General features: G+C 44.1%; 1 pseudogene across 1 annotated transcript; it reads left to right on the forward strand.

Annotated features, from left to right (window-relative positions):
• The first annotated feature begins 1060 nt into the window (after positions 1-1060).
• On the forward strand, positions 1061-4205 carry LOC145125850 (transmembrane 9 superfamily member 12 pseudogene; annotated as a pseudogene). The gene is made up of 2 exons (XR_013716177.1): positions 1061-1212; positions 1999-4205. The product of XR_013716177.1 is annotated as a transmembrane 9 superfamily member 12 pseudogene (transcript).
• The last annotated feature ends 21235 nt before the right edge of the window (positions 4206-25440 follow it).

Genomic DNA, 25440 nt, shown 5'->3' on the forward strand with positions numbered 1-25440 from the left:
AAACTTATAAAAAAAAATAACGCAACTTTTAAAATGGAGTACGAGAAGAATCGAAACGTCGTAACATATGTCAACAAACAAGAGCACATAGTCAAGAGTTTAAACCAACTGAACCACAGCCAATTACATTTACATTTTGTATACAATAATATATATTGGGATATTAACTATATATAATTTTGTTAAAATCGGGCCCTATTTTTCTCGGGGGCCCTGTGCGGCTGCACACTTTGCACACCCTTAAGACCGGCCCTGGATCGTACCGTTCGTCTATGCGTTGTTAGGCAACTATTTTGTACCCAACATAATCCAAATTTAGGTGTCATTTAATCATGTTTATGTAGAAACAATGACTACAATCCTTGGTTTTTCATGCATGGCAATAACCAGCCATTTTAATTTTTATCATCAAAATCTCATAAAATAATTTGATAAAAATGGTTACTTATACCTATCCTTATATTTATCGGTCTATTTCACAAGTCTTTCACAAAACTACATAAAGGCCAAGATATTTCACAAAACTAAATAAATGGTCCCTATGATTTACAAAATTGCAGAAAAAAGTCCTTCCCTAATAAAAAAAATTACCGAAACAGTCATTGTATTTCATAAAATTACAGAAATGTCCATTCCTAAAAACGAAATAAAAGAAAGACACTGTCTAATAACGAATTTACAACAATGGTCCATATGTTCCATGGAAACTACATAAATGATCCTACATACAAAAATAATATCGATAATACATTGATTACCAACTGAATTACAAAATTCGATGACAAACTGAATTACAAAAATATATCAATAATAACGAATTTACAGCAATGGTCCATTCCTAAAAACGATATAAAAAAATAAACACTTTCTAACAATGAATTTACAACAATGGTCATATATATATATATATATATGTTCCACATAAACTACATAAATAATCTATATAGAAAAATAATATCGATAACCAACCGAATTAAGAAATCAAAAGAAAAAAATGATTTATAATGTCTCAAAAGAATATTAAAGGGCTTAGGTAACTCATACACGACGTTACACACAAAACAAAAAAAGAGATCTCATCTAGAAAACACAGTGACACCGACCATAGTTCATTCCCTCCGTTTACAATCATCGTCTCCGTCATTAAACCCTAAGGAGGAGTTCAACCTCACCTGCGGTGTAATTGCTCTGAGCTTTCCTGATCTACAAATGGTGCATTTTTTATCACCCCATCTCCTACTCCGTTTTTTCACAGTACATGTTTATGCAATTATACGCCCGGAAGTAGAATGAACTAGGTTTTGTTGCACCTTTGTGTTATTGTCCACGATTTCGATACCATTGGAGTTCTTGACCTATCTATTACTACTCCAGATTGTTTGGTTTTTCTTTTCGAGTTTGAAATCAGTTAGATCTGTTAATATGAATTTGAATATGAATGCCTCTATGCTCATTTTCTAACTAGTCGATTCAGCTTCTAAATGTAAATTTATTATCAATCGTACACAATTTGCAGACGAAGCTGTAAGCATTTGTGATTTGTGCTCGTTCCAAAATGTAAGAACACATTTATCATCGTCTATCGAACAGAGGCATGTTTGATGTATCAACTAATTGAACTGATTTGGTATTTAGAATTAATACGCCTGATGTTTAGTCTTTTCTGCTTGCGACTGCTGCTGTAGGTGTTTATTTGCTGGATAATTGATTACTTTAAAAGGAAAAATTCTCAAGGTCTATCTTTTTTTTTCTTCCATATCTAGTTTATTCTCATAGAAAATGACACCACTGAATTCTTTACACAAGAAATACTGATCTTGTTTTTTTCTCAATATCCTAGTATGTGATTAGTTATTACATTTCAATTCTATTTTGGTTCTATATGTGAAGACTGAACAATTCAATAGTTGCTATTTGCTAAAAGCTTGTAGATATGATTATAACAAGAAGATATCTGTCATCTACTCATCTGATTATCAATTTCTGTATATCTTATAGGTTTTGTGATAGCATTTGTGGCTTTGATTAAGACATCATTCTGGTGTTCCTTAAGACCAATGGCTATGTCATTGATCTCAAAAGGGACTTATAGTTATTGGCTTCTTTTCACTTACACAGTTTTCACCTCACATCTTTGCAATGGATTCTATCTACCTGGAAGCTACATGCACACCTATTCAACACGCGATGAAATATATGCCAAAGTCAACTCTCTAACATCAATAGAGACAGAATTACCCTTCAGTTACTATAGTCTCCCATACTGCACACCTCCAGGAGGGATTAAAAAAAGTGCAGAAAATCTTGGAGAACTTTTAATGGGCGACCAAATCGATAACTCCCCTTATCGTTTTCGTATGAACATCAATGAATCAATCTTTTTATGCACAACACACCCGTTGACCGAACATGAAGTCAAACTTCTTAAACAAAGAACCCGTGATTTATATCAAGTCAACATGATTCTTGATAACTTACCTGCAATGAGATTCGCAAACCAAAATGGTAACAAAGTTAAATGGACTGGTTTCCCAATCGGATACACACCTCCAAATAGTGACAATGATTACATCATCAATCACCTTAAGTTCAAAGTCTATGTACATGAATACGAAGGCACAAGCGTACAAATCTTTGGCACAGGGGAGGAGGGTATGGGCGTAATTTCATCCACAAATGACGAAAAGAAAGCTTCCGGATACGAAATTGTCGGGTTCGAGGTTTTCCCGTGTAGCGTTAAGTACGATGAAAAAATGTCGAAACTTCATCAATACGATGACGTGGCGTCCATGGATTGTCCGATGGACATTGAAAAGCTACAAGTTATAAGAGAACAAGAGAGAGTTTCTTTTACTTATGAGGTTGAGTTTATAAAAAGTGACATCAAATGGCCTTCGCGATGGGACGCGTATTTAAAAATGGAAGGATCGCGTGTTCATTGGTTCTCGATTCTTAATTCATCAATTGTGATTGTTTTTTTGGCGGGAATTGTTTTTGTTATATTTTTAAGAACTGTGAGACGCGATCTTACGCGATACGAAGATTTAGATAAAGAATCACAAGCGCAGATGAACGAAGAGTTATCCGGATGGAAACTCGTGGTAGGCGACGTGTTTCGCGAACCAACGAATTCCAAACTTCTCTGTGTCATGATCGGAACCGGAATCCAAATCACCGGAATGGCATTCGTCACGATCGTATTCGCCGCGTTAGGATTCATGTCTCCGGCTTCACGTGGCATGCTTTTGACCGGAATGATAGTTCTCTACCTCTTCTTAGGAACCGGAGCCGGCTATTCCGGAGTTTACCTATGGCGTGTTATAAAATCGACATCGGATGGATGGCGAGGGGTATCTTGGTCAATTTCTTGTTTCTTCCCCGGAATCGTCTTTATCATTCTAACCATTTTGAATTTCATTCTATGGGGGAGTAATAGCACGGGTGCAATTCCGATCTCGTTATACTTCATTCTTTTTTCGTTATGGTTTTGCATATCGGTTCCATTGACTTTATTGGGCGGGTATTTAGCGACCCGACCCGTTAACATACCCGGTTCGGACTAACCAAATAGCTCGTGAAATTCCCGAGAGAAAATACCCTTCGTGGCTACTTGTTTTGGGGGCGGGGACTTTACCTTTTGGCACTCTTTTTATTGAGCTTTTTTTTATTCTTTCGAGTATTTGGCTCGGGAGATTTTACTATGTTTTTGGGTTTTTGCTTGTGGTGCTTTTGTTGTTGGTTGTTGTGTGTGCTGAGGTGGCGGTTGTTTTGACTTACATGCATTTGTGTGTGGAGGATTGGGGGTGGTGGTGGAAGGCCTTTTTTGCTTCGGGTTCGGTTTCGGTTTATGTTTTTTTGTATTCTATAAATTATTTGGTTTTTGAGCTTCAAAGTTTGAGTGGGCCCGTGTCTGCGATACTTTATCTTGGGTATTCTTTGATTATTGCGGTTGCGATTATGTTGTCTACTGGGACAGTTGGGTTTGTCGCGTCTTTTTATTTTGTTCATTATCTTTTTTCATCAGTTAAGATTGATTAGACCGATTTGTTCATTTATCTTACAAAAACACACATGGAAGATTCTTAGTGTTATATTCTAATCTTGTTTGTTTTTGTTCCATTGTATTTTTCATGATTTAAATGAAATGTAGTCTGAATGGCTGGCAATGGCATGGTGTTGTTCTGTGATGCTTTTTGTTTGTTTTATTGATTAAAGCTGTTGTGTGTGGTTATTGGGTTTATTTGTTTACACTTATTTCGTAAAGGCATTGTGTTTGGGTATTAATTTGGAATCATATTATTGGGTAAATGACAACTCTTTAAGCACATTTACTAATATGTTACAAATTCCCCAATTAGGAATCACTCACGTCAAAAGTGTCGATTGTTTTATTGAGCTCAAACCCAGGTTTGAATTGAGACTCGAGTCGAATTTCAAGCTCAAGGTTTTTTAGTCGAGTCAGATTTTAAGCTTGACAACATTTGATTCGACTCAACTTGATTACCCTTAAGTCACATCACCTGTTACCTCGTCACCTATTGTACAATTAAATGGTTAGTAATTTAAACCACACGTCAATAGTACATGGTTGCAATTTTATAACATTAATCTTTTAAAAAGTTAATTGACAGAAAACAATTTGATATTATCAAAATGCCATAACATAACACGCACAAGGGACTTGATTTTCTTACATGTTATACATGTTAATGTACGCGATTAACTTTATTTTGTACCAAAAGTAAGCAAGTGAAATTAGTTAGGGACTAAATGCAAAGCAATAGGAGCTACTTATTTAGGCTGTCCGGTGTGGGCAACGTTTTTAGGATGCTGATTCATCATCTTTTCTCCATAACATCTCCAAGGGGATAGTGTTATTTTTTTAGAACGTCGTTGAGAGAAAGAAGAAAAGCAAAAAAAGAAAGGGAGGAAGAAAACAAAACGGGCGTTGCCCTTTGTTACCGGCACCACGGGAAACAACATAATACCAAAAAACGGGTGTCCCCCTATGGTCACGGTGTTTTTAGGATGCCACCTCAAAAAAACGATTGCGGCCATTGTCCTCTTAGGGTTTCTTAAACAAACCCCGTTAATCTTAGAAAAACTTCTTAACCACTTTATACCATTTCATTCAAATCAATATATAATTATTATGTTTTTTTTAATATAATTTAAACTAATTTCTTTATTGTAATTTTATTATTTATTATTGGTTTTATTTAATTTATTAATTTATGTATATATATTTTTATTTAGAGAAATTTTAATTTTGATATATTATTTGAATATACCGTTTAATGTTTTTTTATTTGACATTTTGTACGTAACATTTATTTTTGACGTTTTGCTCGAATAATTATTTCTATTTTTTTGATGTTATATTTGAATACATTTTTAATATTTTTCTGATGTTTTGTTTGTTTACATTTGTTAAAAATTTTATCGTCACTTAATCGTGGTTCGTGATCTAATTCAAATATTTAACTATATAACATATAATCAATTGATGGTTCATCGATAATCTAATATAACTTGATCATGGGTACAAATGTAACGCTTGATTTTCGGTATGAATTTATTTCCAATATGTTTATGCTTTTCCTTTGGGACACAGCGTGTTGGAGCCTCAACACGGCGTGCCGAGATGTCCTTGGCCGCAGACTTTAATGAGCCCATACGACGTGTTGAGGTGCCTCAACACGGCGTGTTGGCGGCTGGGAAGGAAACCCTAATTTTTTGTATGTTGCATCCTATTTGAAGGCCTTAAGTCCCCTTGACCGACCTCCTTACCAGCCCCCTTGTTACATGAAACCCTAAACCGAGTTTTGAGCTTTCTTGGTGGTGTTTTTGAGATTCTTGTGGATTCTTGTGCTCATTTGAAGGAGTTTTGGGAGTTTGAAGGTGCCTAGCTTGGAAGGAAGGTTTTAGATCCAGAATCTTACCACTTGTGGCAGTCTCCTTGAGGTATCAAGTTTGAACCTTGATCTTTAGATGTTTAGATCTCCTTATTCCATGTTTTGGTCCTTTTTGGGTGGTTGGAGGAGTTTGGTCGTTTTGAGGACTTTTCATTTCAGATCTGAGTTTGTCTTGGCCTTCTTATGCTTAAAGTTGCAAGCTTTATGTGAAGAATTGGTCCCATACATGCATTAAGTTTCTTTTTGAGCTTAAGAGCTTCTTTTAGGCATGCACAAACGTAAAGTTGGCAACTTTACGTGATTTTCTAGCTTAATTAGGCCAGATCTGTGTTTTGGGGCTTGGACAAATGAGTTAAGTGCTTATTGGATTAAGCCTTGTGCTTTTAAGACTTAGGGTTTGGGTTTTGGATCCTTTTTAGTGATCCCTATGGGTAAAGTTTGAAACTTTACCCTTCTAAGTTTCCATTTGAGTCCAGATCTGAGGTTGGGAACTCTTGATGTTGAAGGAAATTGCTTAATATATTAAGTTGTTAGAGCTCGACGAAACACAACGTGTTTTTGAGCAAACACGGCGTGCTGGATGGGATTTTCCCGCTTGTATCGATAAAGAGGAAACACGACATGGTCAAAGGGAACCACGGCGTGTTGGGTCAACATGGGTCGTTAACCTTGACTTTTGACTTTCGTCTCTGACCAAGTTTGACCTATAAGGGGGGGGGGGGTGTTGAGGCATTTGGAGTTGTATCTAAGGAATTGTTTCTGTTTAGGAGTTGGGTATAGCTGATATTCGGAGCCGGGACCTATTCAACTATCATTCAACATTCGAGGTAAGTTTCCTCACTGGTTCAGCGGGTCTAAGGCACCAAGGCCGACCCTCGTTTGGTTATGTTATTATACTTGTTGTCTGTGTGATACTTATATGTACTTGTATATGTATGTTTATTGGGCGAGGCCCGTTACTCGAGCTTGGGCGGGGCCCGTATCTCACTATTATATGAGTGTGAGTAGGGCCCGTATCTCATTATTATCCGAGTGTGGGAGGGGCGCGTATCTAATTGGGCGGGGCCCGTTATTTGAGTGTTGGCGGGGCCCGTATCTCACTATTAGTCGAGTGTGGGTGGGACATGTATCTCATTTGGGTGGGGCCTGTTATATGATATATATATATATATATATATATATATATATATATATATATATATATATATATATATGTATGTATATATATATATATATATATATATATATATATATATATATATATATATATATATATATATATGGTATGTGGTATTTTGGAAAACTAACTAAGCTTTGTGCTTACGGTTTTAGTTTATGTTTCAGGTACTTCCGGTTCCAAAGGGAAGAGCTCGGGTTAACTGCATCTCATACACCATATGGATTCTGTTTATGCGGCATACTCTGGTTTTCATGATGTTTGATATATTATTTTATTGGGTTCTATGAACCATTATTTGGAATATTGTTTTTACTTAAATCAAAATGATATTTTTGGGTCATGATTTTTGGATGTTACAACTTGGTATCAGAGCCTTGGTTTGAGGGATTCGGGTACGCTCTTGGGTGTGCCTGAACTCAAACTGAGGATTTGTACAAGTTTTCAAAAAGAAACATATGTTAAAGGAAAGGTTTTTCTAAAATAAGAAAGGATGTGGTGCATGCAATCAGCCAAGCTCAAGTAAGTTTACCCAAAATACCCATACATGTTTGTGATATGTTTTGAATTGTGAATCTGTGAATCGCATGCTAGATTAGGGCTAAGGATCTAGGAGAGATGTCTTTGTATGCCTGCTAGATGAGCTTATATACTTGCATGCTAGTACTAACAAGTCAGTAATAGGATGGCCTGATTAGGATATGCTTGGTCCTGGTTACTTGATGCTCGAATGTTGCTTGCTTTGTCCTTTTAGGAGTTCTAACTAGCTTCAGCTAACTGGTAAACGAATACGCTAAGTTACATATTATGGGAACTAAATAATTTTAGAAGGTTAGGTTTTAACCCTATTGCGTAGCTCTTGTTTGAGTCCAACCGTTGTAGTGTGAGACCTCTCATTCGAAGAATTATCTAGTTTTTGTAATATGTAATTGTATTCGTGGGCTAGTTAGAGGAAGTTAGAAGGAGTTCCTTCTGCGGCTGATGACGGAGAGTGGTGTGGAGTTTGCCGTAGGAAAACCTATGATAAGATTTAGTGCTAGGAGCCTTAGATGTGAGGGAATTGTTGGAAATAAGGTAACTTGGCTGAGTTAAGGCACTTCTTGAGGAAAGTATGGATAGATGTGGAAGGTAGTATGGGCCTGTACTACTGGAAGCAGAGGATCCGTACTCGATTCAAGAAGGGCTGAGATAAAGTCGGAAAGCTTGTGGAGTTGTGATTCCCCAATCTTTATATTTTGATGCTTAATCTGATAGTTTGCATTGGACTATTTTCAGTATGGTGGTATTGCGAGGCAGACCAGTTGGCAGTTCCGGTATTGGTGAGGGCTCGGCCTCGGGTTCTGGAGCCAGGCAGCTTGATTACCAGACGAGGGAGTTCATCTCGTCTGAGATTACATGCAGTATCCTTGAGTAGACTCTTGTGATCTTTGGCACGGTCAAGGAGGGTATTCTATAGATTTTTGATGAGCGGTTGAGCGCCTTTTGCGCTGAGATTGTGGCTTTGGTCAGGACGCACTCTTTGACCTTCAGGGAGTTTCGGGCATGTGGAGCACCATATTATCATGGGGCGAGGGACCCCATTGCGAGCAACAGGTGGTTACCAGATGTTGCTAACACCTTTCGTACCAGCCGTTGTCCCGAGGGGGACAAGGTTAGGCTAGCTTCCTGCCTCTTGAAGGATAGGGCATGTGATTGGTGGGAGGAGGTAGAGCGTGATATTGGAGATGATGCTGCTATTGATTCGAGGACTTGGAGTGATTTCTTGACCAAGTTCCGAGCCGAGTTTGCACCGGTGATTGAGGTGCAACAACTAGCGTGAGAGTTCCAGGATCTCTGCCAGACTACTGAGATGGTGGTTGAGATCACCTCAATGTTTAGGGAGAGGACACTTACGGTTCTGCAGTATGTGGCGGACGAGGAGATAAAGAAGGCCCGGTACCATGAGATGTTGAGGAGTGATATTCAACAGTTTGTTAGCCGATCAAGCTGCAAGACGCTGGAAGACATGATAGCGAGGGATAGAGAGAGGGAGATTGATCTGGAGATGGAGAAGAAGAGGAAGCCAAATTCTGTGTCTAGTGTTGAGGGTTCGGGCAAGAGGCCCAAGGTGGTGGATTCGAGAGGGGAGGGCCATCAGGCCCGAGGCCGCTGCAGAAAGTGCCGCAGGTCGCACGAGGTGACGTGCAGGGTGGGTGGTTCTGGCTGCTTCACGTCTGGCCGGACTGGTCATGTCAGCAGGGATTGTACTGCTACCACCACCATCACCCCGATATCTGATCTGATTTGCTTTAAGTGCAATTAGAAGGGCCACAAGAGGGCCCACTGTACGAGTGTGGCTGCAGCAGGACCGGTGTTAGCACCCGCTCCTGCGACTCTTCGGATTACTGACGGCCGCCAAGTGTAACACCCGGATTTACGGGTATGCTATTTTAATTATTTATTTTTGAGAATCATTGATCTACTCGACGAGTTGGTGCTATAACTCGTCGAGTAGAAGTGGGGTGGCCACGTAAGTTTAATGAACTACTCGACGAGTCTAAGAGTTGACTCGCCGAGTAGGCGCTGTAAGTGGAAACCCTAAATCTGTGGGCCTGTGCCCTATTTAAGGGACCTTATGGCCCTCATTTGCGGCTACCAGTCCAGAGAGAGAAACCCTAGTGAGCTTGAGTGTGTGGTGTGAGTAGAAGGGCTATTTTGATCCTTGTTGGTGTGGTTTTTGCAAAGAAGAAGGATATTCCAGCAAAAGAAGGTCAAGGGGGTTGCTATTCTGTGGTTTCAAGCAAGGAAACTTCATCTTTGAGGTATTAGATCGAACCCTCTTCTGTTTTGGTGTAGAACCCTTGAATCTAGGGTTTTCTCTACCCTTTATTGGCTTGAATTGATGCATATGTTGTCCCTTTGAGTATTAGACTCTGGATCTGGACCTTTAGAGGTCCAGAGAGCATATTCTATCCTGCTTTATGCTATTCTATTAGAGATATGAACCTAGATTTCCATTTTAGAGGCTATTTCGCCAAAAGAAGCCTTGGGTGCGTTGCATGAGTGTCAAGATTTGACCTTTACGTGATTATTGGACATGGGGAGGTCAGATCTATAGGTTAGAGAAGCGGATCTGACCTCAGAAGGTCATTTGAGCGTTGCTATGAAAGAAACTCACCGAGTGCATGAGGGAACTCGACGAGTCGAGTCGGGTTGCCCCGCGATCCGTTTCCAGTGGTAACCCGTCGAGTGAAAGGTTAACTCGACGAGTCGAGTGAGGATATGAGGATTAAAAGGACACGCTTGGACTCGCCGAGTCACACGAGTGCACTCGACGAGTCTGGTCAAAGTTTGACCGTTGACTAAAGTTGACTTTCGTTGACTTTTAGGGTTTGGTCAACACTTGGACTTTTGGACCATTAGAAGGGAAAAATGGTCTTTTAGCCTTCTGAGAGGACAGTGGAAGGGACTAGTCTAGCCTGGGGAGCCGTTATTGATTTGAGATGATTGCTTATGTGTTTAGGCGGGGCTAGGTCATTGTTACAAGGTTCAGGGATACCGAGCACGTGAGTTACTAGACAGCATACGAGGTGAGTCTTCTCACTATACGTTACCTAGAGTGGTATTTATGTGTGACCGGAAGGTCTTATGTGCTAAGCAGAGTATGTGATATGTGTTGATAGATGATATGTGATATGTATGTGCTATGTTATGTTATGAGCAGTATGTTATGGACCGGAAGGTCATCATGTTAATGACCGGAAGGTCAAAATGGGTATGGACCGGAAAGTCATTACGGGTAGGACCGGAAGGTCTACCGGGGTTGGGACGGAAGTCCCCTGAGACACATGGGCTAGAAGGTCCCATTGAGCTATGGCCTAGAGTGGCGTATGTGTTGTATGTGGTATTTTGGGGAACTCACTAAGCATTTATGCTTACCGTGTATGTGATATGTGTTTCAGGTACCAGCGAGGATCGCAGGAAGGCGCCGACATGATCCGTACACACTGGCAGATGATTTTATTCTATGATCTTGGGATATGTTTTTATCATGATGACATTTGTTGAACATGAGATTTGAGAATGTTGAATGAAGTTTTACGTTGTTTGAAAAACGAAAAATTGTTTTAAATTTTACGTCGTTACAAGTTGGTATCAGAGCCCTGGTTTGAGGGATTCGGATACACCTTCGGGCGTATCTGAACTCAAACTGAGGATTTGAGAAAGTTTTTCATAAAAGAAACAATTTTTCTAAAAAGAGTAAAAGATTTTCAAGAGAAGCAGAAAGAGTAGTGTGTACGATCAGCCAGCGCCCGAACGGTGATTTCCCAAAATACCCTTACCTTATGTGTAATGAGATGTGATGTGATATGCTATGCATGCTAGAGTAGGCTAGGTATTCCTATTAGGACTAGAGTGGCCTGATTTGTGATGCCTTAGCCTAGGAGATTTCTGCTGCTATTAGATGCTTTGAGAGTGAGTATGTAGCAGTGAGGAGCTTATAAGTAGTCTACCGAAGGGTAGCCTATGCTTAGCGAGATGTAGAGTACTTGCGATCTAGGATCCTAGGAGGAGGACTTGGAATGAATGTTGATGCGCTGTGGAAGGTAGTATAGGGCCCGTACTACTGAAAACACCCGACCAATGCGCAGTCCAAGTAAGAATCCTTAGGGTACTAAGGAACAAGTAAGGTTGAGTTATCGAGTGCGAGTATACTCGAGCGAGTCTCTGATTTTTTATGTTGTATTTCAGAGACATCATGGTTGGGACACGCCACAGAGGAGATACCAGCGGCGTGAGTGACGAGGAGCTTCGTCAGATGATCCACGATGAGGTGGCTGCGGCTATCCGCGCGGAGATATCGGAGATGTTTGGGTCTATCAAGACCACTATGATTGAGATGTTTGACGAGAGATACGCAACGGTCACTGAGGATGCGGCTGCTGCTAGACCTCAGGGGGGTGACTCATTGCTGTTCCGGGAGTTCAGCAACACGAAGCCACCAGATTTTGATGGGACGCAGGATCCGATTGTTGCGATGAGATGGATTTCTGATATCGAGGGATGCTTCTACACCTGTTCGTGTCCGGAGCATCTGAGGGTTCGGTTTGCACTGAACCAGCTTCGCTTGGGGGCGAAGGACTGGTGGAAGTTCATGACGGCGAACTTCAGGCTTGCAGAGATTTCGTAGGTGACCTGGGAGAGGTTCACCACCATGTTCAGAGACGAGTATGTTCCCCCGGTGGAGAGGGAACGGTTGGCGCATGAGTTTTTGTCCCTCAAGCAGGGGATGGAGTCCGTGACTGTGATTACACGGATGTTCCACGAGAGGGCGTTGTTTTGTCCTGAGCACGTGTCGTCTGAGCAGGCACGCATGAGCCGGTATTTGAGCATTCTGAGGAGGGACATCCGGGAGTTCGTGGTGAACTCGACTTACCGGAAATTTGCTGAGCTCCAGGCGAATGCCCGGAAGAGGGAGATTGAGCTGGAGACTCAGGCTAGGGAGGAGGCCGAGCCTCATGGGAAGGATAGGCGGCCGGTGCAGTCTAAGCCGGCAGCCAAGCGGGCTAAGCCCGTCGATACGAGATCTGGAGGCAAGAAGGGCCGCACCTGTGGGAAGTGCGGTAAGGGACATGATGGAGTTTGTCGGTCGGGTGCTTGCTACAAATGTGGCAAGGAGGGGCATATAGCCAAGGACTGCCCCAAGGGATTTATGGTTTGCTTTCATTACAACCAGACGGGCCATCGGAAGGCCGAGTGTCCGCAGCTGTCACATGGATCAGCGCAGGGATCTGCCCCTAGTACTGCACGAGCTATCGAGGGTCGGCCAGTGAAGGCCGAGGCACCGAAGGCTCATGGGAGAGCCTTCCAGTTGACAGCGGAGGAGGTCCGCGCAGCGCCCGATGTCGTGGCTGGTACGTATTCTTTCATTTATTTATGCTGAGTTGAGATATTGTACTTATTTTATGATATGCGTAGGTACTTTTCTTGTGAATTCAGTACCTGCTTTGGTGTTATTTGACTCGGGTGTGAGTCGATCATTTGTGTCATTAGCGTTTAGTCGGCACATCAGTATTCGACGAGAGGCGTTGAGTCGACCTCTACGAGTTTCCATAGCTAACGAGCGAGCGGTGTATGCTACTGATATGGTTTGAGGATGTATACTTGAGATCTTCGGCGTTGAGTTCCCGATAGATCTGGTCCCGATTGCGATGGGGGACGTTTGCGTTATAGTGGGCATGGATTGGTTGAGCCGATTTGGGGCGGTTATAGACTGCGAGCGGCAGATAGTGACGATACGAGACCCTAGTGGGGGAGTGCTGACTGTGTACGACGAGGGTACCCGATGTAGGTCAGCATTTTGTTCGGCCGCCAGAGCGAGACAGAGTTTACAGCAGGGCTGCAGCGGGTTTGTAGCCTATGTGGTGGATACACGAGTGGCCGCAGAGAGGCCGAGTTCGATTGATGATGTTCCGATAGTGCGTGAGTTCCCAGATGATTTTCCCGAGGAGTTGCCGGGTGTGCCTCCCGAGAGGCAGGTAGAGTTCCGCATCGATTTGGTTCCGGGGGCAGCGCCTATCGTCAAGGCGCCTTATCGCCTTACGCCGCCTGAGATGCAGGAGTTATCCTCGTAGCTCCAGGAGCTGCTGGGAAAGGGGTTTATTAGATCGAGTAGCTCGCCGTGGGGAGCGCCGATCCTTTTTGTCAAGAAAAAGGATGGTTTGCACAGGATGTGCATTGATTACCGGGAGTTGAACAAGTTGACGGTCAAGAACCGTTACCCATTACCGAGGATCGATGATCTGTTCGATCAGTTGCAGGGAGCGTCTTGGTTTTCCAAGATAGATCTGAGGTCTGGATATCATCAGATGAGAGTGCGGGATGAGGATATCCAGAAGAAGGCATTCAGGACTCGTTATGGGCATTACGAGTTCGTGGTGATGCCTTTTGGGCTCACCAATGCACCGGCAGCGTTCACAGATCTCATGAACAGGGTGTGCAGGCCGATGTTGGATCGGTCGGTGATCGTGTTCATCGACGATATTCTGGTATATTCGAGATCTAGAGAGCAGCATGAGGAGCATCCGAGAGAGATTCTCGGAGTATTGAGGTCGGAGAGGCTTTTCGACAAATTCTCCAAGTGTGATTTCTGGTTACGAGAGGTCCAGTTCTTGGGACACCTCGTTAATCAGAATGGGATATTGGTCGATCCGGCCAAGATTGAGGCGGTTATGAGATGGGAGGTGCCGAAATCCGCCACCAAGATCAGGAGTTTTCTGGGATTGGCCGGCTACTATCGGAGATTTATTAGGGATTTCTCCAAGATTGCCGTTCCTCTCACCAGGTTGACCCGGAAGGGTGTGACTTTTAGTTGGGGTCCAGAGCAGCAGGCCTCGTTTGAGACGCTTTGCCAGAGATTATGCGAAGCCCCGGTATTAGCCCTTCCGGAAGGAATGGAGGATTTTGTGGTATATTGTGACGCATCGACATCGGGGTTGGGTGCGGTGCTTATGCAGAGAGGGCACGTGATAGCGTACGCATCGAGGCAGCTGAAGCCTCACGAGGCGAGGTATTCCACCCATGATTTGGAGTTGGGGGCCGTGGTGTTTGCCCTCAAGATATGGCGTCATTATTTGTATGGGGTTCAGTGTATCATATACACGGACCACAAGAGCTTGAAGTACTTGATGGATCAGCCCAACCTGAACATGCGCCAGAGGAGATGGTTGGATGTGGTAAAAGATTATGACTGCGAGATCCTGTACCACCCGGGCAAGGCTAACTGATGATATATGGTCCATTGGCATGGCCTAGACGGCTCTAGCGCGCCAGCCTAGCCTGGCGCGCTCCTGCCAACCTTGTCGGGGACCCCCTTGCTAGCCTCGCTGGGGACTCTCCTATTGGTTTATACGACTTAGTCCAGTCCGGTGTCATTGGCCGCGTACCAATAACACCAGACTGGGGGGACTTGATGATATATGGTCCATTGGCATGGCCTAGACTGCTCTAGCGCGCCAGCCTGGCCTGGCGCGCTCCTGCCAGCCCTGGCTGGCGTTCTCCTGCCAGCCCTGCCTGGCGTTCCCTTGCCAGCCCTGCTAGGGACTCTCCTGCCAGCTCGGCCAGGCGCTCCCTCGCCTGGCACTCCTTGCCATCCTCTCCTGGTGCGCGCCCGCCAGCCACGCCCGACGCCTTCGGGCGTCCTCGCCCAGCTCCTTGCTAGCTGGGCCTGAATTGGGCTGGCCCAAGGCCTGACCTAATTGTCCCCTATATAATGAACAGTACCTCCTCCATGAAGGAGGACTCTTTCCCAGGTGGTTCAGCCACCACTAGATCTTCCCTTTGGCTCAGCCGCTGCCCTATACTCCGGTCGGGTGGCTCAACCGCCACCCGCCGCCGTCAGCCACCATACACCACCACTAGCACCAAGATGGTTCCCTCCAGCTATGGAGAACCATCTCAGATCTTTCAGCTGATCTAACTTGACCGTCGGAGTCCGCTCCCAGGGCACAGTCCCTGGGACGACTCTAACGACTTTGCACTATGATGTCAGATCTCCGCCGCAGCAGATATCCAGAAGACTCGCCGGAGGTCGATGTCGCATCACTAACGTTGTAGCCGATGTCCTGAGCCGTAGGGCGGAGAGTGCCCCGATACGAGATATTTGTATGAGGATGACGGTGATGACTCCGGTGTTGGATACCATCCGAGAGGCCTAGACAGAGGCTGTGAGACCAGAGAACCGCAAGAGAGAGCGGGTGATTGGGCAGGTATCGGAGTTTGTTACCGATAGCTGAGGGCTTATGAACTTCCAGGGTCGGATTTGGGTGCCGTTTTCAGGAGGTCACGTACCATCCTGATGGAGGAGGCGCACAGATCGAGGTTCTCGATCCATCCCGGGGCCACTAAGATGTATTTGGACCTGAAAAGAGACTATTGGTGGCCCTGTATGAAGAGGGATGTTGCATGGTTTGTTGAGAGGTGCTTGACCTGTCGCAGGGTTAAAGTCGAGCACCAGCGCCCGCATGGCAAATTGCAGCCGCTCGAGGTTCCCCAGTGGAAGAGGGAACAGATTTCCATGGATTTTATCACCAAGTTGCCGCGGACCGCGAGGGGTGTCGATGCAATTTGGGTGATCGTTGACCGGCTGACGAAGAGCGCTCACTTCCTTGCTATCAGCGAGAGCTCTTCTGCAGAGAGACTGGCAGAGATGTATGTGAGAGAGGTGTTATCGCGACATGGATTTCCGATATCGATTGTGTCAGATCGAGATGTACGTTTCACTTCCAGATTCTGGAAGAAATTCCATGAGGAGTTGGGTACGAGGTTGCATTTCAGCACCGCTTACCACCCACAGACGGACAGACAGAGTGAGCGGACGATTCAGACGCTCGAGGACATGCTTCGAGCATGTGTGTTGGACTTCGGAGGAAGTTGGGACACGTACTTACCATTGACTGAGTTTTCCTATAACAACAGCCACCATTCGAGTATTGGTATGCCTCCCTTCGAGTTGTTATATGGGAGGAGGTGTCAGACTCCCATCTGTTGGGGAGAGGTAGGGCAGCGAGTGATGGGTTGCACTGAAATAGTGCTTCAGACGACGGAGCAGATACAACAGGTCAGGCAGAGATTGCTGACAGCCCAGAGTCGCCAGAAGAGTTATGCGGATAGGCGACGATCCGAGCTTGAGTTCCAGGTTGGAGACTTCGTACTCCTGAAGGTATCTCCTTGGAAAGGAGTGATCCGATTCAGGAAGAGGGGCAAGCTGGGGCCCCAGTACATTGGTCCTTTCAGAGTGACCGCGAGGGTGGGCAGGGTAGCGTATCGTTTAGAGCTACTTGTGGAGTTGAGCCAGATACATGATACCTTCCACGTGTCTCAGTTGAGGAAGCGTATAGCCGACAAGTCGGCGGTAGTGCCACTAGAGGATATTCAGGTGGATGCGAGCCTGAATTATGTCGAAAAGCCGATCATGATCTTGGATCGGAAGATCAAGGTTCTAAGGAACAAGGAGGTGCCCCTGGTTCAGGTCCAGTGGCAACATCGGAGAGGGTCCGAGTTGACTTGGGAGCCGGAGGCGGAGATGCGGGAGCAGCATCCTGAGTTATTTGCGAAGCGAGACTTCAAGGGCGAAGTCTGATTCTAGTGGGGGAGAATTGTAACACCCGGATTTCCAGGTATGCTATTTTAATTATTTATTTTTGAGAATCATTAATCTACTCGACGAGTTGGTGCTATAACTCGTCGAGTAGAAGCGGGGTGGCCACATAAGTTTAATGAACTACTCGACGAGTCCAAGAGTAGACTCGCCGAGTAGGCGCTGTAAGTGGAAACCCTAAATCCGCGGGCCTGTGCCCTATTTAAGGGACCTTATGGCCCTCATTTGTGGCTACCAGTCCGGAGAGAGAAAGCTTAGTGAGCTTGAGTGTGTGGTGTGAGTAGAAGGGCTATTTTGATCCTTGTTGGTGTGGTTTTTGCAAAGAAGAAGGAGATTCCAGCAAAAGAAGGTCAAGGGGGTTGCTATTCTGTGGTTTCAAGCAAGGAAACTTCATCTTTGAGGTATTAAATCGAACCCTCTTCTGTTTTGGTGTAGAACCCTTGAATCTAGGGTTTTCTCTACCCTTTATTGGCTTGAATTGATGCATATGTTGTCCCTTTGAGTATTAGACTCTGGATCTGGACCTTTAGAGGTCCAGAGAGCATATTTTATCCTGCTTTATGCTATTCCATTAGAGATATGAACCTAGGTTGCCATTTTAGAGGCTATTTCGCCAAAAGAAGCCTTGGGTGCGTTGCATGAGTGTCAAGATTTGACCTTTACATGATTATTGGACATGGGGAGGTCAGATCTATTGGTTAGAGAAGCGGATCTGGCCTCAGAAGGTCATTTGAGCGTTGCTATGAAAGAAACTCGCCGAGTGCATGAGGGAACTCGACGAGTCGAGTTGGGTTGCCCCGCGATCCGTTTCCAGTGGTAACCCATCGAGTGAAAGGTTAACTCGATGAGTCGAGTGAGGATATGAGGATTAAAAGGACACGCTTGGACTCGCCGAGTCACACGAGTGCACTCGACGAGTCTGGTCAAAGTTTGACCGTTGACTAAAGTTGACTTTCGTTGACTTTTAGGGTTTGGTCAACACTTGGACTTTTGGACCATTAGAAGGGTAAAATGGTCTTTTAGCCTTCTGAGAGGACAGTGGAAGGGACTAGTCTAGCCTGGGGAGCCGTTATTGATTTGAGATGATTGCTTATGTGTTTAGGCGGGGCTAGGTCATTGTTACAAGGTTCAGGGATACCGAGCACGTGAGTTACTAGACAGCATACGAGGTGAGTCTTCTCACTATACGTTACCTAGAGTGGTATTTATGTGTGACCGGAAGGTCTTATGTGCTAAGCAGAGTATGTGATATGTGTTGATAGATGATATGTGATATGTATGTGCTATGTTATGTTACGAGCAGTATGTTATGGACCGGAAGGTCATCATGTTAATGACCGGAAGGTCAAAATGGGTATGGATCGGAAGGTCATTACGGGTAGGACCGGAAGGTCTACCGGGGTTGGGACGGAAGTCCCCTGAGACACATGGGCTGGAAGGTCCCATAGAGCTATGGCCTAGAGTGGCGTATGTGTTGTATGTGGTATTTTGGGGAACTCACTAAGCATTTATGCTTACCGTGTATGTGATATGTGTTTCAGGTACCAGCGAGGATCGCAGGAAGGCGCCGACATGATCCGTACACACTGGCAGATGATTTTATTCTATGATCTTGGGATATGTTTTTATCATGATGACATTTGTTGAACATGAGATTTGAGAATGTTGAATGAAGTTTTACGTTGTTTGAAAAACGAAAAATTGTTTTCAATTTTACGTCGTTACAAGTTGGTATCAGAGCCTTGGTTTGAGGGATTCGGATACACCTTCGGGCGTATCTGAACTCAAACTGAGGATTTGAGAAAGTTTTTCATAAAAGAAACAATTTTTCTAAAAAGAGTAAAAGATTTTCGAGAGAAGCAGAACAGAGCAGTGTGTACGATCAGCCAGCGCCCGAACGGTGATTTCCTAAAATACCCTTACCTTATGTGTTATGAGATATGATGTGATATGCTATGCATGCTAGAGTACGCTAGGTATTCCTATTAGGACTAGAGTGGCCTGATTTGTGATGCCTTAGCCTAGGAGATTTCTGCTGCTACTAGATGCTTTGAGAGTGAGTAGGTAGCAGTGAGGAGCTTATGAGTAGTCTATCGAAGGGTAGCCTATGCTTAGCGAGATGTAGAGTACTTGCGATCTAGGATCCTAGGAGGAGGACTTGGAATGAATGTTGATGCGCTGTGGAAGGTAGTATAAGGCCCGTACTACTAAAAACACCCGACCAGTGCGCAGTCCAAGTAAGAATCCTTAGGGTACTAAGGAACAAGTAAGGTTGAGTTATCGAGTGCGACTATACTCAAGCGAGTCTTTGATTTTTTATGTTGTATTTCAGAGACATCATGGTTGGGACACGCCACAGAGGAGATACCAGCGGCGTGAGTGACGAGGAGCTTCGTCAGATGATCCACGATGAGGTGGCTGCGGCTATCCGCGCGGAGATATCGGAGATGCTTGGGTCTATCAAGACCACTTTGATTGAGACGTTTGACGAGAGATACGCAACGGTCACTGAGGCTGCGGCTGCTGCAGCTGTGGCTGCTGCTAGAGCTCAGGGGGGTGACTCATTGCTGTTCTGGGAGTTCAGCAACACGAAGCCACCAGAGTTTGATGGGACGCAGGATCCGATTGCTGCGATGAGATGGATTTCTGATATCGAGGGATGCTTCTACACCTGTTCGTGTCTGGAGCATCTGAGAGTTCGGTTTGCACTGAACCAGCTTCTCTTGGGGGCGAAGGACTGGTGGAAGTTCATGACGGCGAACTTCATGCTTGCAGAGATTTCGTAGGTGACCTGGGAGAGGTTCACCACCATGTTCAGAGACGAGTATGTTCCCCCGGTGGAGAGGGAACGGTTGGCGCAGGAGTTTTTGTCCCTCAAGCAGGGGATGGAGTCTGTGACTGTGATTACACGGATGTTCCACGAGAGGGCGTTATTTTGTCCTGAGCACATGTCGTCTGAGCAGGCACGCATGAGCCGGTATTTGAGCATTCTGAGGAGGGACATGCGAGAGTTCGTGGTGAACTCGACTTACCAGAAATTTGCTGAGCTCCAGGAGAATGCCCGGAAGAGGGAGATTGAGCTGGAGACTCAGACTAGGGAGGAGGCCGAGCCTCAGGGGAAGGATAGGCGGCCGGTGCAGTCTCAACCGGCAGCCAAGCGGGCTAAACCCGCCGATACGAGATCTGGAGGCAAGAAGGGTCGCACCTGTGGGAAGTGCGGTAAGGGACATGATGGAGTTTGTCGGTCGGGTGCTTGCTACAAATGTGGCAAGGAGGGGCATATAGCCAAGGACTGCCCCAAGGGATTTATGGTTTGCTTTCATTGCAACCAGACGGGCCATCGGAAGGCTGAGTGTCCGCAGCTGTCACATGGATCAGCGCACATATCTGCCCCTGCTACTGCACGAGCTATCGAGGGTCGGCCAGTAAAGGCCGAGGCACCGAAGGCTCACGGGAGAGCCTTCCAGTTGACAACGGAGGAGGTCCGCGCAACGCCCGATGTCGTGGCTGGTACGTATTCTTTCATTTATTTATGCTGAGTTGAGATATTGTGCTTATTTTATGATATGCGTAGGTACTTTTCTTGTGAATTCTGTACCTGCTTTGGTGTTATTTGACTCGGGTGCGAGTTGATCATTTGTGTCATTAGCGTTTAGTCGGCACATCAGTATTCGACGAGAGGCGTTGAGTCGACCTCTATGAGTTTCCATAGCTAACGAGCGAGCGGTGTATGCTACTGATGTGATTCGTGGATGTATACTTGAGATCTTCGGCGTTGAGTTCCCGATAGATCTGGTCCCGATTGCGATGGGGGACGTTTGCGTTATAGTGGGCATGGATTGGTTGAGCCGATTTGGGGCGGTTATAGACTGCGAGCGGCAGATAGTGACGATACGAGACCCTAGTAGGGAAGTGCTGACTGTGTACGACGAGGGTACCCGATGTAGGTCAGCATTTTGTTCGGCCGCCAGAGCGAGACAGAGTTTACAGCAGGGCTGCAGCGGGTTTGTAGCCTATGTGGTGGATACACGAGTGGCCGCAGAGAGGCCGAGTTCGATCGATGATGTTCCGATAGTGCGTGAGTTCCCGGATGTTTTTCCCGAGGAGTTGTCGGGTGTGCCTCCCGAGAGGTAGGTGGAGTTCCGCATCGATTTGGTTCCGGGGGCAGCGCCTATCGTCAAGGCGCCTTATCGCCTTACGCCGCCTGAGATGCAGGAGTTATCCTCGCAGCTCCAGGAGCTGCTGGGAAAGGGGTTTATTAGACCGAGTAGCTCGCCGTGGGGAGCGCCGATCCTTTTTGTCAAGAAAAAGGATGGTTCGCACAGGATGTGCATTGATTACTGGGAGTTGAACAAGTTGACGGTCAAGAACCGTTACCCATTACCGAGGATCGATGATCTGTTCGATCAGTTGCAGGGAGCGTCTTGGTTTTCCAAGATAGATCTGAGGTCTGGATATCATCAGATGAGAGTGTGGGATGAGGATATCCAGAAGAAGGCATTCAGGACTCGTTATGGGCATTACGAGTTCGTGGTGATGCCTTTTGGGCTCACCAATACACCGACAGCGTTCACAGATCTCATGAACAGGGTGTGCAGGCCGATGTTGGATCGGTCGGTGATCGTGTTCATCGACGATATTCTGGTATATTCGAGATCTAGAGAGCAGCATGAGGAGCATCCGAGAGAGATTCTCGGAGTATTGAGGTCAGAGAGGCTTTTCGACAAATTCTCCAAGTGTGATTTCTGGTTACGAGAGGTCCAGTTCTTGGGACACCTCGTTAATCAGAATGAGATATTGGTCGATCCGGCCAAGATTGAGGCGGTTATGAGATGGGAGGTGCCGAAATCCGCCACCAAGATCAGGAGTTTTCTGGGATTGGCCGGCTACTATCGGAGATTTATTAGGGATTTCTCCAAGATTGCCGTTCCTCTCACCAGGTTGACCCGGAAGGGCGTGACTTTTAGTTGGGGTCCAAAGCAGCAGGCCTCGTTTGAGACGCTTTGCCAGAGATTATGCGAACCCCGGTATTAGCCCTTCCGGAAGGAATGGAGGATTTTGTGGTATATTGTGACGCATCGACATCGGGGTTGGGTGCGGTGCTTATGCAGAGAGGGCACGTGATAGCGTACGCATCGAGGCAGCTGAAGCCTCACGAGGCGAGGTATCCCACCCATGATTTGGAGTTGGGGGCCGTGGTGTTTGCCCTCAAGATATGGCGTCATTATTTGTATGGGGTTCAGTGTATCATATACACGGACCACAAGAGCTTGAAGTACTTGATGGATCAGCCCAACCTGAACATGCGCCAGAGGAGATGGTTGGATGTGGTAAAGGATTATGACTGTGAGATCCTGTACCACCCGGGCAAGGCTAACTGATGATATATGGTCCATTGGCGCTAAATGACATAATTTATGGAAATTTGGGATCTTTATTGTAATATTTGGAATTGAATTGTAATAAATTGTGGGAAGCAAGGGCTAAAGAGTAAAATGGGGATTTAGAAGGTAATGATTAGAGAAGGGATGAATATGTCATAATTGAGATTTTGGGGGGTTAAAAGGGTAATTTCCGAATTGGCTTTGCAAAGAATTTCAAAAGCTACGGGCTGTTTGGTAAATTATGGTACTTAAGTTGAAAAGAATTGACATGGAGGGGCTAAAGGTGTCAATATGGCCACCTGTTTGAGATGGGACGGACACATATAATCCGTCACCCTTACTTTCGTAACCCTAACCCTAAAACTATACTCAGCCACCACCTTATGCCTCCATCTGTCACACCCCCAAACCAAGGATGGCGGAAACGTCCGGGGGTGGAGGACTTCATGTATAGTATCACAACAACGAATATCATAGTGCTCAAAGTAAATACAACCATCATAAATATAATTAAAAAGGTTACACCATAGAATAAGTTTACATGTTTCAAAATCAATTACATTATTATGACAAAATGAACTGTTTGACGATTTATCGTCCCATCCTCAAAATGCTGATGTTTTCCTGTTTCACTGATTTCCTGAGAATACAAGTAGTTTTGAAAAGTGTCAACAATTAAGTTGTTGAGTTCATAAGAGTTTTGTTTGAGAAAGAAACCGTTTTCCTTGTAAAAGCGATAGAGTATGATTTCCAGAAAATCCAATATTTTCTTAATTAAGTGTGAAATGAATGCTCCTATGTTATGCGATAATGAATCCTAGAAAGACCCATAGATTCCTTCTATAATCATCCAACGTATATAAGTTATATAAAATTCAAGTTAAATAAACCGTTGAATATAATGGGTCTGCCCTAGGTCCACAAGCAAACAAGGAACAGGAGATAAGGCGGGCCCACCAATTCTAAGTCGATTTCAATTCAATTTTATATAACTCTAACATGTACACTTAGCAATTATAGCTGAAACTCACATTTCTAACGATATGTAGTTTTAATATCATAAAAACCATTTTTGTGTAAACCCAATACTTTGTATTTGTACCCTTTTTTGTATAAATCTGGTACTTTGTATTTGTACCCCTTTTGGTGTGAACCCGGTACTTTGTACTTGTACCCCTTTTTGTGTGAACCTGATACTTTGTATTTGTACCCCTTTTTGTGTGAACCTGGTACTTTGTATTTGTACCCCTTTTTGTGTGAACCTGGTACTTTGTATTTGTACCCCTTTTTGTATGAAAACCCGGTAATTTGTATTGGTACCCCTTTTTGTGTGAACCGAGTACTTTGTACTTGTGCCCCGTTAATGAAAATCCTTTGTAATGAGTTTGAAATGTAAATGAAACATAACCTATACCTATTATAGTTTATCAAAATGTTTGTAATGTATATGCAACCTAACTATACCTATTATAGTTCTAGCATGTTTGTTTATGGTGTATAAAGACCCATTTCTATGTAAGTCGAATGTATAGCAAAAATATAACTATGTTTATCATGCCTTATTTTGTACTAATGGTAATGATGGAGGATTCTTCCAATTCAGTGAGTATTTTCTGTTATATAATTATACCACAACAAGAAACACATGTAAAATATGAAATCTTCAAAGATTAACACTTTGCTCAACAAGTTACAAAGTGTGATGAAAGTTATAAGCTGTTATCTAGATTTTTGACCTTTCTACACTGTTTTAGAAAAATCATAGAAAAATCATACGAAGTCGAAAACTGATTCCATAAATTATGAGAGTTCATAAAATGTGTCTAGTTTGTACATAATTTTTATTATGATTTTTAGAAGTCTTTAACTTGTGTCAAAATGTTCATATTCACAGACTAGTCCGAATTCGTTTCTGAAATGATAGGCAGTTTTGTACAAATCACCATAAATCGTAGAAAAATCGTATGGAGATGTGCAAGTAGTCATTTTAAAGGTATGAACCTGAACTATTCGCATATTAAACATTTTTGAAAGATATTAAGTTTAAGATAGTCAAAACAGTCCGTGAATAAGACTCAACTTTTCTGATGAAAGCTGTTGTTTGAGTTTAGTTGTGTTCTTGGTGTTTTAACTTGTATTCCCCCCCTAAAACTTGAAGAAAACATGAAAAAGGAGGGGGATGAACTCACCTTGAGTGGTTTCAGTAGATGGATGATGGAGAAAAGAAGTGTTCAACTCAAGAACACTTAGAAGATGCTTGATGATTCGAAGATCTAACAACAAATATGACGATATTTGTGTAAGGAACTCATGATTTGAGTAGAAAGGAGTGAAATAATCATATGGAGGATGATAATACTTACCAAAAGTAGAAGAAAAGCTTGGAGAATAGCCTTGAATCTCGAAATTTAGAGAGAGAAAGTGAGAGAGAATGAAGTTTGTTCTTTGGTGGAAAATGAGAGAAATATGAGAAGAGAGGGGAGTTTCTAGCCTTTGACCAAGAGTGTGGCTGGAAAAATGGTGGGAAAGGACAATGAAATGACCAGGTATGGTGGAAGGACAAGGGCTGGTCATTGAGTGGGTATGGGGTGGTTGCTTGTGTCATACACTAAGGCAAAGTCAACACTCCACCCAAAAATCTTACTTACTAGATTTTATTCTTAGGCAAGAATTTTCGCCAAAATATAATTAAAATATGAATATTTAGGGTTTATTATGTTAAAATACGAGTTTGGGTGAAAATCCCGCGTTAAAATCACGAAAAACGGGCTCAAAACGCTAAAAATATTGAAAACCGGGAAAGGAAGCGAAATTCCGAAGTTCAGG

This window comes from Lactuca virosa, chromosome 7, assembly GCF_052849685.1.
Source record: "Lactuca virosa cultivar CGN04683 chromosome 7, Lactuca_virosa_CGN04683_v6, whole genome shotgun sequence".
NCBI lineage: Eukaryota > Viridiplantae > Streptophyta > Magnoliopsida > Asterales > Asteraceae > Lactuca > Lactuca virosa.